The sequence below is a fragment of the Cuculus canorus genome, chromosome 6, assembly GCF_017976375.1.
Source record: "Cuculus canorus isolate bCucCan1 chromosome 6, bCucCan1.pri, whole genome shotgun sequence".
NCBI lineage: Eukaryota > Metazoa > Chordata > Aves > Cuculiformes > Cuculidae > Cuculus > Cuculus canorus.
The window spans coordinates 40628958-40644613 of NC_071406.1; the positions used below are offsets into that span (position 1 = coordinate 40628958).

At 45.9% G+C, this 15656-nt stretch overlaps 1 long non-coding RNA gene across 9 annotated transcripts in view; it reads right to left on the reverse strand.

The window, feature by feature from the left end:
- The window catches only part of LOC128852576 (uncharacterized), a 103617-nt gene that overhangs the window by 87013 nt on the left and 948 nt on the right, over positions 1–15656 (reverse strand). For 5 of the 9 annotated variants that reach the window (XR_008450536.1, XR_008450534.1, XR_008450537.1 and 2 more), the window contains exons 2-3: positions 7724–7947; positions 6032–6851 (exon numbers count right to left, since the gene is read on the reverse strand). The exons of 2 other annotated variants lie outside the window; for them this stretch is intronic. This is a non-coding gene — a long non-coding RNA (uncharacterized LOC128852576). The remainder of the gene's footprint in view (positions 1–6031; positions 6852–7723; positions 7948–15656) is intronic. 2 more of the 9 variants (XR_008450533.1, XR_008450531.1) reach the window with 2 other exon arrangements.

Here is a 15656-nt window from a genome sequence, read left to right on the forward strand (position 1 = left end):
GACTTGTTCTCCAGCCCCTCACCAGCTTTGTTGCTCTTCTCTGGACACACTCCAGAGCCTCAACATCCTTCTTGTGGTGAGGGGTCCAGAACTGAACACAGTATTCAAGGTGCGGTCTCACCAGTGCTGAGTACAGAGGGAGAATCACCTCCCTGGACCTGCTGGTGACCCCATTTCTGATCCAAGCCAAGACGCCATTGGCGTTCTTGGCCCCCTGGGCACACTGCTGGCTCATGTTCAGTCACTGTCAACCAACACCCCCAGGTCCGTCTCCTCCGTGCAGCTCTCCAGCCATTCTTCCCCCAGTCTGTAGCGCTGCATAGGGTTGTTGTGCCCCAAGTGCAGGACCCGGCATTTGGCCTTGTTGAACCTCATCCCATTGGTCTCGGCCCAGCAGTCCAGCCTGTTCAGATCCCTTTGCAGAGCCTCCCTACCCTCCAGCAGATCGACACTTCCTCCCAGCTTAGTGTCATCTGCAAACTTGCTAAGGGTGCACTCGATGCCTTCATCCAGGTCATTGATAAAGACATGCACCATGCATGCACCCAAGACCCTCACCCGAACGGACAAGGACAATCTTGGGCCCTATGTAACCCAACACTTCAGATGATTTTCACCCGGTGAAACCAAACCCCTTCTCTCCAACACGTGGCAATTCCCGGTCGGAGGAGAGCAGACCGTCCCCACAAATCTCACCAGAGCGGTCAAACTTCAAACACCCACCTGCCACTTAGACAACACTGCTTTTTCACTGAAGAGAAAAATCTTATCAGTTGTCCCACAGAATTGGAGAAGGCCACGGGGAAGCATCAGGAGAGTGGGTGAGGAGCAGAGCAAACCTGACCTGGAAGGTGAGAGATCCGACTGGAAAGGAGAGCAAGCGAGCCCTTCACCAGGCTCAGTGCTAACAGCTGCAGGCTTTCCCTTTCACATCAGAAGCTCAGATGCCAGAAACCAGATCGTGCACTTAACAAGGAGCGTGTAAAACAAAACACAAACAGAAATAAGACAAAAATACCCTCTTTTTTTTTTTTAAATACAGTGTATGGTATTCAAATAATTTGCATGTTTCATTTGTTTATCTGCTGCCACAAGTAGAGGTTTTGCTACGTAGTTTGCAATTCCTTTGGGAAAGCAAATTGGTAATCTGAGAGAGAAAGCCTCAAATAGGGGAAAGCCTTCCAATTTAGAGGAGAAAACAAAAAAGCATTTTTCCTTGCAAAAAAAAAGGGCTCATTACCAGGTTATTTCAGCAAATTTAGCAAGCACACGGTAGGTATTTCAGATAAAATGGGAAAGGGAATTGTCCCAGCGACACTTGATTTGTTTGGTATTAGTTGTGCTGTCCATTGTCAGCGTGCTTCTCCATTAAAGGACGTTATTGCTATACTCCTGTTTCATTTACATAATGAAAATAGACTAATTCTCAAGGCCCATGTGGTGAGGCACCTCATCCCCTTTCGCGTTGCAGGACGAAAAGGTGAGGTGGGTCTCCATCCCATCACCTTGTCAATCTACCCAGGGTGCACCTCAAGTGACAATTACACGCCTTTATTAAGCACAGCACCAGGAGGCACCAGGCAATCACCTCTAAATCCATCCTGCCCACCGCTGCCACCACCGTCACTCACGCAACGCGAGGGATAACTCAGTAAACATCTCCAGCATTCAACAGCGGTGGCAGAAATGACCCGGAGCCCCCACAGTGAGATTAACAGCCAAGCACCACGAGCTCTGTAGGGCAAAGAACATCTCCATCGGTAGCAATTTGTATAGCACCTCGCACTGTGTGGCTCTAATCACTGATCAGAGCCACACAGTCTCCGACTTGACAGATACTACATTTCTTTGTAATCCCCATTCCTTTTGTAATCCCCGTGGGCTCCAGTCTGTGCCTGGGGAGCTCTACATGTGAGTGCTCATGCGTGACGGAGGGAGAATGATGTTTGGTGAGAGACGCTGACAGCTGAATGTGTTAGGAGACGACTGAGTCAATGGCATCTTCCAGCCAAAGCGATCGTAAAGCATCCAGCATCCCAGAAAGCTACAGAGGAAAGAAACAAAAAGGCAACGTTTCCTTTTGGATGGCATCGTTTGGGTGTTCGGTGCTTTCCTAACGCACCGGAGCATGCACAGGGGACCAGAGCAGGCTTTCCTCCACTGCAGATTTATTACTGGAGAAGACATCTCCTCGGAAGCCGGTGGGGTTTCTGCTTCTCATCTCCTCTTCCCCGCAGCTGCTGCATTTGCAGAGCCGCAGATTGCATAAATCAGCAGTAATGGCTGGGAGATGAAAGAGTAAATAACCCGTCAGAGAAGTTATTGATACTAAAGGGCAAATCCTGCCCTGACAGGCATCCTGCAACTTCTTGTTTGTTGGGAGATGGAAAAGGCGTACGTCAAGGCGAATGTCAGCCCTCGGGATGTGGGCTTCATTGAATGCAGGTCAAAGTTATGCAGGCGCCCGCAGGTCAGAAGGGAAGATGCTTCATCCCTATCTAATTACTGGCTGTAATTTGGTTTTCACAGATACCCCTTATTTAATCACCTCAAATCCCTTTCCCGTTTCATAGATCCCAGCAGGATGGTGGTGCTTTGCAGTGAGGCTGGCAAGGACAAACCATGGAGAGCCTCAGAATTTAGGAAGATGCTGAGAAATCCCAAGTGCCTTTTCTGAGAGCTAGTGAGGATGGCAGAGCGGGGGAGAAACAGTAGCGAGTTCCTTAATTCAAAACTCTGCTTTAATATTTGTATCTTAAAATCGTCTGTTCTCGACTTGTGGGTGAGAAATACAACTTTCCCTGTAAAAGGGGGAAAAAGTCCTCCTAAAATTCCTCTTCAAAAGCCGTGAACTGAAGAAGAACCCACATGCATTCATGTTTAAAACTGGGCTTTTAAGCACTGCCTCGGAGCTACAGGTGGGGAGTCCAGGAGAGTCTAACTCCCAGAGTTTCATGTCTTTGTTTTAGCACACGGCAACGAATGCTGGTGAAGGGTCTGGAGCACAAAACTTATGAGCAACAGTGGAGGGACCTGGGGTTGTTTAGCCTGGAGAAGAGTAGGCTGAGGGGAGACCTTATCACCCTCTACAGCTCCTTGAAAGGAGGTTGCAGTGAGGTGAGTTCTGTTCTCTCCTCCTGAGTAACAAGTGATAGGATGAGAGGAAATGGCCTCGAGCTGCACCAGGAGAGGCTCAGATTGGTCATTAAGAAAAATTTCTCTACCAGAAGAGTGGTGAAGCACTGGCAGAGGCTGCCCAGAGTAGTAGTGGTGTCTCTATCCCTGGAGGTGTTCAAAAAACGTGTAGCTGTGGCACCCTGAAGCCCAAAGAGGTTTCCCCAGCGCTTCACTAGAGCATTTGCACTCAAATTGCCACCCATGGGAATGGCAGGCAATTTGATCACCAGGTATTTGCCCCAGAGCACCAGCTTCCCTCCAAGCAGATGACCTCCAAATTTTCCTCTCTCTCATATCTTGCTTCTTTTCACATCACAGTTAGGCTTTCCCAGGAATGCTTCTCCACCGTAGCAGCAGACAGGAGGAATGTGGCACACCGGGTTTGTTTGGATAAAGCGAGAAGGGAGGATTACCATTCGCTTTCTAATGGAAAACTGGCACCGCCGTTAGCGCTCAGATTGGTACAAAGCTCTGTATATAAAAATTGGACACAGGAGGGGGAAACCTCTGAATTCCCCAAACAGACTGAATTACCGATACTCCGTGAGGAGTGATTAGGCAGGATGCCAAGCCATAACGAATGTTTTCCAAAAATAACTAAGTCAAAAGTCCATAAACGTCAGGAATTCCTAGCACGGAAACTACAGCCCGCGCTTTCTCTGATAACCAGCTAGGAGCGAGTCTAGCAAAGCCTTAAGTGATGGTGGGACTCACGCCACTGACTTTGGTGGTCCTGGGAGTCGGCCCCCAGGAGCTGTTTATGTGGCCTATGCCAGAGCTAAAGCAAGCCACCTTTAGCCCAATGCCCTCTTGCAAATATTTTCCTGCTGGTGAAAAGCAAAACAGGAGAGGGAAGGGTTGAAAGAGCTCAAGGCTAAGTTCATCTTGCAGCTGTATCTCCTGACGCTATAAGCCAGACCCTTTAGCATACCAATAGGGAAACGGAATGGAAAGGGTTAAATCCTCATCCATCAAGACTACCATAAATACGTGTTGACTGACAGCTGCTCTTCATGCACTTGGACTCGGATGGAGCTAGTTGTTTAAGGGCTGCTGAGATAGCCTCTCCCCTACCTTGCAGTAACAGCACTGAGTGAATACTCTTTCTTTCCAGAGAGCTCTCTCTCTCTCCAGTAGCGCTGTCTGCTCTGCACAGCAGGGGATTTCGTAAGGAATAAAGAAACACAACTGTAAAATTACTTCTAAAATCCAAGAGAAACAGGCAAAGAACTGAAAGCATTTCTTATCCCGTAACCCTTTTTGGGGTCTCAGTGCTGCTGCCGCGCACTGAGGATGCCCCGAGGATGCGAGTGGTGGGAGACGGCAGAGCTGCAGAGGTGGAGAAACATGAGTGGATGCTACGGATCTTCTTACAGCTGCGTGTGGCATCGGTGAAGATGACCACTTGCAGAGGTTTTCCTCCTCTGCTTGCAGACAGTGTGCTTCTGCTGTCCCCACAGCCGGCAGAACCATTAAGTGGCAGCACTTGGGGAAAATCCTAAGGGCTGTAAGTTTTCTGTATATGCAGTTATGTCAATACAACAAATTCTGTGAAATTTGAAACACTCGATTTAGAATTTACACATTTGCTTCTGGCCACATCTGACTTCGCTCAGACCACTGCTTGGCTCAGATGAAACAGGGGATGTAAAGCGGCTCAAGGGTTTCTCGCTTGGAGACGCAGTTATTTATATGGAAACACATGCAAGGTTCACTGCTTTGCCCTAACCAACCTCAGGAGGAGAGTCCAGCCATCACACTGAGGGTTTAGGGCAATTCCTAGATAAACTGTATTCTTTCAGTGGTGCAGTTTATTTTCCAAAGCGATAAACCATAATCTTATTAGCTTGGCTCCTTCAGCAATGCAGAATCCTCCCTATCTGATTGGCAAAAGGAGGCAAGGATTCAGAAAGCAAGCTTGCATTCTCATTAAAGCACTGGCAGCAGTTTTTTTCAGCCTCCTCCTGTTTCAACAAGACATTAGTATGTACAATGTGTGCTCTGGAACTAGTTTGGTCTAATCCTCTTCTTTGTTTTTCTTTCAGCGTTGCAGCTTTTAAACTGGTATGGCATTAGCCCAGCGAGGAAAGTGCAAGGCTGGTTCACTCCGAATGAGTTCTAAGAGCCACAAGTTCTGGTTATGTGCTACAGCACTTCCAGAAGCAAGTCCTGTACTGAGTAAAGTCTAGGAGAAGAGCCTGGAATGGGTTTCCACCAACAGCAACAATATAGGGAAAAATAAGCCCCATCAGGGATAAACAAGCCCCTTCCCAGAATCGCAATTATCCTTTTAACTAAGCATCAAAAAAAAAGCTGACAGCCTTTCCCAGATCTTTCACAGCTTTCAAGTATCAAAGTTTTAAGTGAAGTTGTCCAAAAGGCTCATTATTAATAATTTTAACCTTCTACACTACCCCCCACCCCAAAAAAAAAATTAAAATAATGATAGTTACAATTTACCTTGACATTAATACATAATGATACCTATTTCAAACCCTGGGGGAAAACACACAAAACTCTAAGTTGTGAAGTCACATTTGAATTCAAATTATTCTCTTTTTCATATGTAGAAACTACTGGTGATTGATGCAGGGTTTCACTTGGCAATGAGTTTTTTACGAGGGGAAATACAGGCAAAGAAAAAGAAAAATCTGCTTTTAGAAATCTATTTTTAACAGACAAAAACACCACCATGAAACAGATGGAATGACACGCAACCAGCAAAACAAGGGCCAAAGGATATAAGATACTGAGGCAGAGCTTAGAAGAATCAAAGAAACAACTGACATTTATGTGGAAAATAAGGATATCTATAACCAATATCTCTGTTTATCTCTTTTGGACAATTACCCACCTGCAGTGTTCCTCCAGTTTTTCTCACGTCACTACCCACTGCCATGGGACTGCAGACCACAACCATCGCTGGATAATTCCTACGTTCAGCTGCAGAGAGCTGGAACGTATGAACTACCTCTCCGTTAAACAAGCCAATAGATCTGCTGGGATATTCAGCCCAAAGTGAAGTTGTATTAGTAAAATTTGGAGTTAGAAGAGAAAAAGGCACCTGAGAGGTGCTGCAGAGTTTGCCGGGGCGTCCTTGTGTGTTCACACCAGGGAACGCCGGGAGCATTTCCAGAGCACCGCAGAATATGCTCTGGTTTCGCGTTTTATTAAACGTTTTCCTCTTTAATAAAGTTTGCAGATTTTCTGCTTCTTTGTAACCTCCAAAATCTGCTATCCTGGGAAAAAAAAAAGTCAAACGCAAGGCAGAACTGCTCATTAAGGTGGGCCGGTGCGACCAAAAGAAATGCAAATTATCCCTAGAGGTGGCCAGAAATTGCTCACTAGGCCCTCTGGGTTGGCGTGCATGCTGTGGGATCCCTCCAGCCCCCCTGTGGGGTCAACAATGAGCCAACGCTTCAGGGAGGGTAATGCAAAGCAGGCAGAGACCCAAGTGCTGTCCTGGCTTCCCAAGTAAAGACTTGCTGGATGGCTCCACCAACGGAGCTAATGCACCATCTCCCACGGCTTCATCACGGCTTTTTCCTGCCAAAAGATGATGGCAGGGAAGAAGTGAGCCTTCTGATGTCCTCAGACAAAAAACCTAGGACAGGATCTCGGGGAATTTGGCAAGCAATGAGCTGTTTTCTTCTCTCCAGAGCCCAACTTGCTTGCTGCCAACAAAGGAGAGGCAAATTGTTGAAAGGAATTAAAAATACCTCAAAGATTATCAACACCATGAAACCTTCTGCCTTCAGAAAGATGTCCTGCTCCCACCACTGTCATCCCGTTGTTGCTATGAGATGTGTGTGATCTCATAGCTGGTGGGAGCAGGGCTTTTCGTTCCTCCTCTAAGAGGTGACACTCTAAGGAAGAGCAGTTTCCATTGTCAACCTTCTTTTTTCTTTGCTTTCTTCTACTTTTCCTTTAAGCCTTTCCCCCATAACCACAGCAGCTTTATTAAAAGGGCAGCAATACCAGAGTGGTGGAAATGAGACAAAGCCCCACGTGAAACTCCTCTCCTGTTTTCGTGCCAAGTCAGCCTAATTTTACTTGGGATGGTTTCCAAAAAGGCACTGAAATGGAGTTTTCAACTTCATTTGCAAAGCTAATGACTTCCAATCAAAGGATGGAGACAAGCGCTGCTTGGAAAGCCAGAGGATGGCTGCACATCTGCACTATCCCTCACCCACTATCGCGTCCCCAGTGGTTACTGGAGCTGACCCAAGGTCAAGTTGGATGGGGCTGTGAGCGACCCAATTGAGTTAAAGATGTTCCTGCTCCTGCAGAGGGATTGCACTGGATTACCTATATCCAACCCAAAGCATTCTATGATTCCGATAGACAAACCCAGCCAACATGATAATTCCTCAGTTCAGGTGTAAATCAGCACCCAAACTGCAGTGATTCAGCTACAAAAAAAGGCACAACTACAACCACAGCAACGTCTGCAGTTGCACTTCCTCAGCTACAGCAGTCCCAATGGCACAATCACTTGCGGTCCTGTTTCAACATAGAGTATTTTCAGCAAAAATACATGACCTACCAAAATAAATTACTCCAGTGTAAGTACAATGGAATAATTATCTCAGGCTTTGCCATCAGGTCCATTGAAATCCCCTCTGCTGCGTACACTGGGGTGAGCACTGTGGCTGGGCAGAGGTGGTGGTGGCCACCTGGGCAGGAGAAACCAGGGCACATCTCCTTGACTGACACACTGGTCATTAGATGGTTTTATATGACCTTGACCAGCTTCTGGACAAGTATTTTCTGGAAAAAAAAAATAAATAGAAGAAAATTACTGAGGGTTGCAAGATGACAAACCTTGTAAGAGGTGCAAGTCCATGGTCGCTGTTGTGTTTCATAGAATCATAGAATGGTTTGGGTTGGAAAGGACCTTAAAGATCATCCAGTTCCAAAGCCCCAACACCTCCCAATGGATCGGGCTGCTCAAAGCCCCATCCAAGGTGGTCTTGAACACCCCCAGGAAGGGGACATTCACATGTGTAGGACAGAAAGTCTGCCTCCACCCAGACCTAGCAGCAGCTTCCACAACAGAGAAAGGTGTTTTTTTCTCCCTTAATAAAGGCTGTTATTTCCACCTCTCTCAAGGTGCCCCTGTTCCCAAACATGGCCAGAAGTTCCACCGCTTTGTGGGACCATTCATAACTTCACCATTACCATTACACAATTCAGCCAGAGATGAACGTTCACACATCACTTGAAAAATACAGAACAGCTCGAAATGCATCTTTGCTATGAAGTTGCGTTGTTATATATATTCCAGGCAGCGTAAAGTGAAAAGGAGCATTGTAGAAGGTGTCTCACCCCCAGGTTTCATTCTGTTTCCTCAGCTCTGGGCTGCTTGGCACATCCATCAGCTGAGATGGTGGCTCCTCCGCTAGCCCTGCATGAAAGTTATTTGCTTTTAATGAAACAGCAGTGAAGAAGTCAAAAGCACCTATTGACACCAGATGTCACTTGGACCAAAGAGCCAGACTACACCTTGCTGGTGGGTGGAACCATAAATATCATTATTTAATATCATTAAAAAGGTTGCTGGGTTTTCAACGTCATCTGCTGCGTTTTGGAAGGCAAGCCTTCACCCAACAGCATTTCTCAGGATCTCAGCATGGTTCCACAGGAGCTGCATCCTCAGCGGACACGAATCGGAGTTCCACTGAAGTCAGTGGTGTTGCACCCACTTTCTCCGTCCACAAGAAATTCTACCCACGTATTTTCCAGCATCCTGTGATTCTGACTTCCAAGACAACCCCAGCCTTGGCAGGAATGCCTCTCTGTTCAAGCGAAAACACTCTCATGTTATAATTTTCCATCTATAATTACCAAGAGATTAAATTCCTTCATTGCAAACAAGCGTGGTTGCTCCCTTAAGACTCACTGACGCGCGTGCTCACAGAGAAGGGGAGAGGGAAGAGCAGATAGGGGGAAAGAGACTGAAAAGGAAAATTTACAAAAGCAGTGATTTGTTTTTTGGAACTTGTTTGCGGTAACACAGAAGAATGTCTGAATTTGGTATAGCCCTCGGCTCAAGAACAACCATCCCAGGGGTGGAAGGTGAAATCAAAGCCATGTTCACCAGCAAGCGAGAGAGCTATCACTCTCCGTTTAGCTTTCCACAAGCCATGAGTGTTATTTGAAGGCTGCGGAACACAAAGCAGCACCCTTTCACACAAGGATCCAGCCTGCCTGGGGGTCAAATAGACCTCGTAGAGTTGGATCAGAAGCTTCTCTTCAAGTAGCACGATAGGAAAGGCCACAAGCAATTTGCTCCTTATCCTTCTGCCTTCCATTGCCAATAAGTACATTTAAAGACACGTGGGCTCAGTTTTCTTCCCATAATCCTGCCCTGGACGGTTGCCTTCAAGGAAGAGTTTAAGACTCCAGTCTGAGCTCCGAGACAAATCAAAGCCATTTACGAACAGGGTTTTTTTAATCTTTTTTGCTAATAGCAGCGCGTATTGGAGTGTGAATTACAGCCGGCAGTAATAATGAACTCACAAGATAATGCCCCTGGGGAGAGAGAAGGAAATTCAGGGCCAGGATACAGAAGCTCTCATCAGGCAGATGGAAGGCTCACTAACGAAGGCTTTTGCGGCAGGGGATAGTTTGGATTCAAGTAGTCTGACGCATTGAGCCTTTTACATCTCGTACATTTTTTTCCATACTTTCTACAGGCAATTCTTGCCAGAATTTTTCGGACTCCACTTGGCGGAGAAGTGTTTAATCAGCATTCAGCCTCTTTACGGGGCTGTCTCTGAGGGAACAGATTCAGGCGAGCGATAGCAAGCGGTAATTTTGGCTGCTTAATCTGGGTTGATTCATTTTAACAGTCTGCTTAACAATAGATATCATGTGGCCGCGACCAAAGAAGTTTCATGGTCTTTATTGGGATTTAAAGTAGGTGTGAAACGCTTTAAAAATGCATCATTACTGCAGAAGTGATAAAAGCTTCATTGCCCTAATGAGGACAAGGATTGGGCCAAGCTCCAGAGCAATTATTGCTTCTCTCTGTAAGGTCATTCGGTGTCACCTGATTCCTAGATTTCTTTTATAAAGTTGCAGAGGAAAAGACAAAGAGTCCAAAAGCTCCAGATCCTGGAGTCAAGCGATAGCCCTGAGGACTGTGGGAAGGTCTTCCCTCAGTCTTCTTTCCCTATTTCCTTCAAATCTTAAGTTTTCTTGACCTCTGATGGCCTTTGGGCTCTTCCCGCTTTGTTTGCATCCTCCTGTAGGGATGTAAACCAACCCTGCAGCGGAGACCTTGCAGTGGTGAGCCACCCCAAAGGAAGGCTCCACGTGCCTTAAATCCAACAGTTGTGTTAACTCATCCCAGTTTCAACGTTTTTTTTCAGGAAAGAAAATATCACGCATACTCTTCTGAATTCTGCACCATCTAAAAAGTAGTTCGGGCCTTTCTCTCAGCCTCAGAGCATGACCTCTATAAGACAGCTCAACTAAAGGAATTACCAGTCTCTGTAAGAGCGAGACCTCTTAGTCCATCCCACCCAAAGCACATCGTCCCCCCCAACCCTTTAGACAATACTCAGATGGGCAGAACGTTGCACACCTGATCGTAGCTTTGATACCGTAGAAATTATTCTCGCATTGCTCTGGAATTTTTTCATTTTGAGACAAACAACCACCACAGCACGTCTTATCTCACATTTTGAAGGACGACAGATGTGTTTCTGTAATACATCTCGCAATCCAGAACTGCAGACAGTCAAGGAAAAGGTTTTGAGATGAGATAGTAATAAAATCATTTTGCATTCCTCAATCAATGCGTCTGCTGGTATTAAATTACATTTTTTAAAGCGATCTTTACTCCGGCAGTAAAGCGGGCTGTTAGACGAGTAACTGAAGGTGCAAGACCAGAGCTGGCTCAGCTATTGAGTTTCCAAGCCACAGTAACGTCAACATTTTTGGGAAACAATGTCATCTTTAGCCCAGCTGAAAAGCAAAGAATTCTAGAAGTGAAATCACACTGTCGGAGTTTGGGTTTGAGACAATACTGCTTTTTTGTCAAAAGACGTAGGATCATTCTCCCCTGACATCCTTGGCCACATGCCTGGAAACATTCAAGGTCAGGTTGGATGGGGCTCTGAGCAACCTGATCCAGTTGAAGATGTCTTTGCTTACCACAGGTAGGCTGGACAGGACGACCTTCATGGTCCCTTCCAATCCAACCATTCTATGATTCTTGTTGACCTAAACTGGCCTAATAAACAGCTACAAAACTGATTCTTCACGTTCTGATGAAGGACCGCTGCAGATCTTGGGTTGCTCATGGGAGTTCAGGGTGACGAATGCATATGTACGCAGCTGAGCATAAGGCTGCATACAAAGTCTCACTGGCTGGGGCCAATCCACGCCTCACACTTCAGGGATTACAGTTAAGGGTCCTGAACAGTTCTACCTTACTACCTATCCTACTGGAAGAAGGCCTCAAAGCTTTCAGGCTAGTGATATCCTCGGCTGTCTAGTCCAAAGGACTGCTGTTTCTCCAAGCTGCAGAGCTCAGCTTGCCTGGGAGACACCTGACTCAGGACACCCTACCCTAGGGCATTGCCTGGCAACTTCAGACCTGGAAAGCCCATCAACACTTGGTCCATGCAACCAAGTTCTCTGAGAGCCGAGGACCCCAAGGAGTGGCAGTTCTCCTTCTATTTCTCCTTCACAGAAGAGGCAGTCTAAAAATCTCAATGCTGGTCTCTTCAACCAAGTAACAAGTGATAGGATGAGAGGAAACGGCATCAAGCTGCACCAGGGGAGCTATAGATCGGATATTAGAAAACATTTCTTTACCAGAAGAATGGCAAAGCACTGGAACAGGCTGCTCAGGGCAGCGGTGGAGTCTCCTTCCCTGGAGTTGTTCAAAAAACGCGTAGATGTGGCATTTCAGGACATGGTTTAGTAGGCATTTTGGTACTGTGTCAATGGTTGAACTTGATGATCTTAGAGGTCTCTTCCAACCTTAACACTTCAATGAATACCTTCATGACACTTCCAAGGACAGAGCCTGGAGCATTTCCAGCTTTTCATTACAGCATCATTTAGGTCTGAACTACCCAGCCCACTTTGAGGTTAGCAGCAAACACAACGGCTTAGTGACAGAGCTCAATTTGAATTCCCGAGTGTTCATCCATGTACAGTCATTCAAATGCTTTATGCATAAAATCAGCATAGTCGCTCCAGAGGCGCAAATTGTAACCAGGTCGGTCCTTATCCACTGAAGGGTTTGTTTTAGTACAACTTGGCCATTGTGCTTACATGCACATATTTTCCATCATTTCTTAGAAAACATGGGCAGAGTGCACACATGTGTGTCAAGAGAGGAAAAATGACAAAGGAATGAAGGAAACCCATCTCTAAGAAATCACTGATTAAAATTGCTCCCAAGTTCCCGTTTCCTCCGCAAACAAAACAGCTTGCGAAAGTCCGAGTTAGGGTGGATAAAATATCAGCCACGCGCCTGACTTACAGCACTGGGACTGAGGTTTGGGCACCACTTCAAGACTCTCCCCTAGGAGTCTATCCAAACCCTCTTTGCTTCTGATGTGGGATAATTTGGAAGTGTTTTTAGGCTGCCGGCTGGGATAACACAAGGGCTATTGTAAACACACATGCAGCCGATCAGCACCAAACCCACGCAAATATGGTCTGCGTGCACATAAATAGCTAGCACGTATTCCTTTGAAAATAAATAAATAAAATTAAAATTGAAATGTTGAATTAAAGAAAAAAGACAAAATAACCGAGGGTCTTGAGAAAAATGGTGATCGTTTACGGAGAGAGTTATGTTTCCCTTAATTTTAATAAATGAAATGTACTTAAATGCACGCCACTAGATTTAAAGAGCTACAGATAACATACAGCCATAAGCATCCAAGTATGTGCAATGGAGCAAGACCATAATTTCCATGGATGCTGATTCAAAAGTAATGCTGCCAGCTAAGAAAGTTTGGGAATGTAAGAGAGGGTAACTAGGGCATGGAGACCTGTGCAGGCTCATAAATAACCTGCTGGAGATACACTACCCAGCCTGGAGCCTTGCCCAAGCGCTGTTTGCCTGTCCTCTGCTTTGGGTGGGAAAGAAGAGCGTTGCTCCTTCAGAGTCAGGGCTCTCTGGGATAATTTTGGTTTTCTCCACTGTACTGGACAGGAAGAAATTCATCTTCCTTGTGAGACATGTTCCAGCTGGCTCAAATGAAGAATGGTCTACCCCAGCTTTCAAAGCAGGCTGACGGGAGCTTAAATATGGGTGTCCTCATAGGTGGCCTCAAGGGAAGCCACAGCAAGATGTTGGCACCAACCAATTATGGTCACACTACAAGATGCAGGGGCTCTTTCCTAAGATTCCTGGGTAGCTCTTGCTGGTTCTGCTCTGTCTTATGGCTTTACCCTCATATCCTTTATTATATTATCTATTATCTTTAGGGGCTCTTCATCAGGGATTGTAGTGATAGGACGAGGGATAATGGCTTTAAGCTGAAAGAGGGGAGGTTGAAATGAGGTATTAGGTAGAAATATTTTCTTGTGAGGGTGGAGAGGCCCTGGCCCAGGTTGCCCAGAGCAGTGGTGGCTGCCCCATCCCTGGAGGTGCTCAAGGCCAGGTTGGATGGGTCTTGGAGCAACCTGATCCAGTGGGAGGTGTCCCTGCCCATGGCAGGGGGTGGAACTGGATGGGCTTTAATGCATATGTACCAAATGATTTTATGATTCTATGAAAGATTTCTCTACATTAATAAATCAACCTTGTTAATAATGGAGAGGTGCACAACTACCTTCTGCCTGCATCACCTGCAAAGAGCACTTCCCCGAGTAGGAAGTAGCTGGAAATTGAAGAAACACTTCATGTGGAAAGGCATAAGTTCTTTGCTCTTCTACCACCAGTCCTGCTTTGACCAACCATGTAGATGAAGCAATGCTTAAAATAAATAAGAGGAGGGGTCATTCAGCCCTTACATTGGTCTTTGGTATTTGCTGTAATGATAGAACTTATAGGTTGGTTCACACTTAACAGACCAGAAAAACGACTGATCAGAGCCCTCTGACTGAGTAATCTTGTGATTCTTACTCCAAGTCAGGCTGATTTTGCAGGAAATAGCAGTATGTTCGCTCTGTCTTGTTATAACAGCTCTGTTGTAGATTGACCCAAAGCCTCTTAAGTCTGTGATTAGAGTTCCTCCACTGCAGCAGCCTCTGAGCAAAGCAATGCCATCAACTTCTTCTCCACTCATGAGGCCGGTCTGATGCGTTGCCCACAGCAGAAGACTGGTGCCAAGATCCTACCAGCCAAACCCAACTATTGTACAACGGAAGACAATGCTCCTGACGTCAACTACATCTAAGACAAAATGCAAAGAAGGGTGTAAAACAATTAACACACTTAATAAAGCAGTAAGGGAAGCTGAGAGCATGAATTTCATGTCAGTTCATCATGCACAATGCTTAGTTTCATTTAGTAACGAAAGCAACCAAAGTGTGACCCTAAACAAAAAAATCCTTCCTCGTCTTTGTCCTTGACCTTATCTGAAATGCTTTGCTTAAGTCCTCAAGACTACAGATTGAGACAAAAAAAGTTGGGAATCGCCTTTTCTTTGGTGACCAATCAGGGTCACAGACAGGGGTGAGGACTGAGAAGGATTTAAGATACAATCAAGAAGCAGAGTGTCCCAAAGCTTTTCTGGCAGCAGGGAAAAGCATTTAAGAACAAATCCACTTTGCAAGGCTTGACTTCTTAAGATCAAATCATTCCATTTGGAGGTACTTCAGCCTCAGATGTCTGCAGGTTCCCCCACGACAGGGTGGCAGGAATCTTCTAACTTCCAACTGTAGGTTGGGTTACTAAGATGATACCACACAAATGCATTAAATTGCATTTTAAAAGGAATTTACACTTTCCAGGGAGAACTTGTGTCAAGCAGAACACAGGATCTGAGGACCTTCAGGGCAGCATGACAACTACTACAGAAGCGGAAGGAAAGCCAAAGACTGACAAGTGACACCCAGGCTGATGCTGGGAGAAGCGGCAGGAGGTGATGACCTCTGCAGAGCCCATATTCGTTTAGGCTTATAAACAAAAACATCAAGGAGACTCTCTCCACACTTCAGTGACCTTTTTTCATGTGAGAAACATTGTCTGCAAAATCCTTATCATCATCCGCAGAAAGATAAGGAACTCAAGGCTCAGGACAGCTGAATGTTGTACAAGCATCCTTCAAGCCAAGGCTCAGAGATGGCAGGGGAAGAAGGTGCGTGCACATGCTTTGTGATTAGCAAAACAGCCTAAGAATATTCTCAAGGCAGGAATAAATTAAGACATGCACTTTCTTGAGATGCCTGGGATGTTCTGCGATTTTATGACATCCAAAGTGCCAGAAAAGCAAGGTGCTGCCAATATGGCATTGTTATCCATGTGTTAAAGGTCAAAGAGTTGCAAAAAGGTCATTTTT